At 41.9% G+C, this 3,154-nt stretch overlaps 1 non-coding gene across 1 annotated transcript; it reads left to right on the plus strand.

The window, feature by feature from the left end:
• Window positions 1-1,697: 1,697 nt before the first annotated feature.
• LOC137774309 (small nucleolar RNA SNORA70) lies at window positions 1,698-1,829 on the plus strand. The gene has a single exon (XR_011075836.1). It is a non-coding gene; the product is annotated as a small nucleolar RNA SNORA70 (small nucleolar RNA).
• The last annotated feature ends 1,325 nt before the right edge of the window (window positions 1,830-3,154 follow it).

Here is a 3,154-nt window from a genome sequence, read left to right on the forward strand (position 1 = left end):
TTTGAAACAAATTCAAGAAAGCAAAAAAAAAGTCCCATTTTTAATATTTGAGTACAGCTAGTTACATGATAGTCTGCTGGCATTTTCCCCCCACTGGATTGCTGCTGCCTCTCACAGTGATAGAACAAACAAGGGATGCTGGCCTCTGCACCCTGAGCTTTTCTTAGTTGAAGACTAAGGGAACCGTTGGGTCTATTTAAAGTCTATGGATTGAAAAGCAGACACCCAGCCTTGCTGTACGAGATACAGTCTCCTCTACTAATGATGTTATTTATATGTTTTCTTGAAAAAGCTTCCTGCTTCACAGTTGCAGCCCATTAGCTGGTTTTGTATCCAACAAGCATACCCATTGATTCTTCGTATGTGCAGGATGTGATAGAAAAAGTTTGCACTGTGCTGGGCTGGCATAGTCTATAAACATGATGTAATCATTGTTCCATAAAACAATCAGGAAGGACCCTGGCTGAAATAACTAAGAGATGAAATACTACATCTGCCACAGGAGGCCAGAGAGCAGAAAGGTATTTGGAGATTTGGTTAATTATTCTGTCTGCCACCTGAAAATGCTGGGTATATATATATTTTTTAATTTTATTTATTTATTTATTTATTTATTTATTTATTTATTTATTTATTTATTTATTTATGGCTGTGTTGGGTCTTCGTTTCTGTGCGAGGGCTTTCTCTAGTTGTGGCAAGTGGGGGCCACTCTTCATCGCGGTGTGCAGGCCTCTCACTATCGCGGCCTCTCTTGTTGCGGAGCACAGGCTCCAGACGCACAGGCTCAGTAATTGTGGCTCACGGGCCTAGTTGCTCCGCGGCATGTGGGATCTTCCCAGACCAGGGCTCGAATCCGTGTCACCAGGGAAGCCCTGGGTATATTTTTTGAAAAGCAAAATTAAACGTTATTGGAAGAGGATCTTTTTCCTGAAAGAAACCAAGTGTTTAAGAATTTAAAATCCTTTTTTTTTTTTCTCAAAGAAAATGCCACTGTCACAAACCTGTGTCCATTGACTGCAATTTTCTGTAGTGTAATTTATCAGACACCTTACCTAACTGGAATTTAACTGACAGCTTCACCTTTCCAGGAAACGAATATGAAATCAGGAGGTTAAAAGAATTCTCTTGGCAATCAGAAGAGATCTCCAAAAACCCATGCATTAAGGTTTCTGTGTTAATTGATCAATTAAATCATGAATTTCTTCACATCCATTTCAACACATCCATTCAGTGACGACCCGTTCCCAGGCAAGAGGAAGCTCAGGTCTGGGAAGGAGGCTCCATGCTGTCTAGGCTGAGAGTCTAAAGTCTCAACACAAGGAGTGTTGTCTAGAGGGGGAATGTGGGCTCCAGGTGGGCATATTCTCTTGGCTCTTTGGACTCTGTGGCCTAAATGGGGAGGGACCCTGCTGGAAGAGGGACAGAGTAAAGCCCTTTAAAGGCCAAAGACCAGAGAGCAGGGACTCTTTTACCTACTTGTCTTAACAATCAACCCAGTGCCAGAATGTGGTTGAAATAAGACAGATGTAGTTGGCATGAGTTAAACATACACAAACCACTGAGAAGAGTACCTGGCACATGTAGACACTCTATAGGTGTTAGCTATCTATACTGTTATGAGTGCTGGGAAAACCAACCCAAGTTTTGGCTCTTGGTATGTTTTGGGTACACTTCAAAAAAAACAGATCACTTGAAAAAAGAAAAAATTAAAAAAAAAAATTCTACCCTGTTGGGGGTCTGGTGTGCAATGGCTACAAACAGCAACGTCCTCAGTAGTGTATGCAGCCTGTTGCCTTTATGGGTTGCCCTTAGGGACCTTGGAGACAGCCCTTTCCAGTGGACATTCATGTATGGCCTCACGCTGTCCCCAGGTGTGCATGATGCATTTGGAAAGCTCCAGGGCACAGTGGCCAGGGTCCATATTGGCCAAGGTGTAATGTCCATCTGCACCAAGCTACAGAACAAGGAGCATGTGATTGAGGCCCTACACAAGGGCTAAGTTCAAGTTCCCTGGCCACAGGAAGATCCACATCTCTAAGAAATGGGGATTTACTGAATGTAATGTGGATGAATTTGAAAACATGGTGGCAGAAAGGTGGCTCATCCCAGATGGCTATGGGGTCAAATACATTCCTAATTGTGGCCCCCTGGACAGATGTTGGGCCCTGCACTCATGAGAGCTTTGGTGATGTCCCCTCCTTACTCATGTCCACCAATAAATCCTACTCTGCTGTTAAATAAATAAATAAATAATGTTTTATTCAAACAAATAAAATTTCCAGCACTGCTATCTTCAGAGGGCATTTAAATGGTGCTGCGAACTTGGAGGTTTGGGCTTACAGGTTTGGTGGCACACTGAGGAATTGTTGAGGGCTTATAATCACACCTGTGGTCTGTGGATTAGTGCTTCTGTCAATCAATTCATGGTGGCCAACACCTTATACTGGGTCTTGTTTTACCATCTTATAAATATTCAGGTTGGTCAAGGGAAGACACTGTTGACAGTATGGACAAACAGTCTGAAGTCACCAGTACTCCTGGAAGTACTACTCAAACTATATCCTGTAAGTGGTTGATCAGTTTTTTCCCTTTAAGGATTGACTATGATTTTGACCTTATAGCTCAGTTGTTTGGTCAGGTGCTCACTGATCTATTATTCAGACTTTACTTTCAGAGGAATGGTTGGCTTGCCTATTTTTAAAATGTGTAATAAATTAAAAGAAATTCTGGCTATATGAGTTACTGATTCTATTATTCTTAGTAATCTGCTTTGCGAGTCCTTTAAGAATATTGCTGGGCTAGCTGTGTCAAAGCACAGATGATAAATTGGCTTATAAAACTTTAAAAGTGATGTGGCAACTTTTTTCCCTCTTGATCACCTTTGCATCATTGAATTCCACATGAATCCAGAGTGGGACTGACTGGACTTTTCTGAGTTAACAAATCAAGGTGTCAGGTCAGGCTGGCTTATATTACTTCTGAATGCCAGCAATTCTGTCCAAAAGTCCGAAAATAGCAAGGGGCTCCAGAATGAATCATCTCAATTCATTTTAGGCTTTCAGTTTCCACTGAGTAATTTTACAATTCAATTCATCTAGCTGGGGAGAAGCCTAACCCGCGGGACTGTGACAAATCAGGGCCGGAAGCTTGATAA

Source organism: Eschrichtius robustus, chromosome 12, assembly GCF_028021215.1.
Source record: "Eschrichtius robustus isolate mEscRob2 chromosome 12, mEscRob2.pri, whole genome shotgun sequence".
Lineage (NCBI taxonomy): Eukaryota > Metazoa > Chordata > Mammalia > Artiodactyla > Eschrichtiidae > Eschrichtius > Eschrichtius robustus.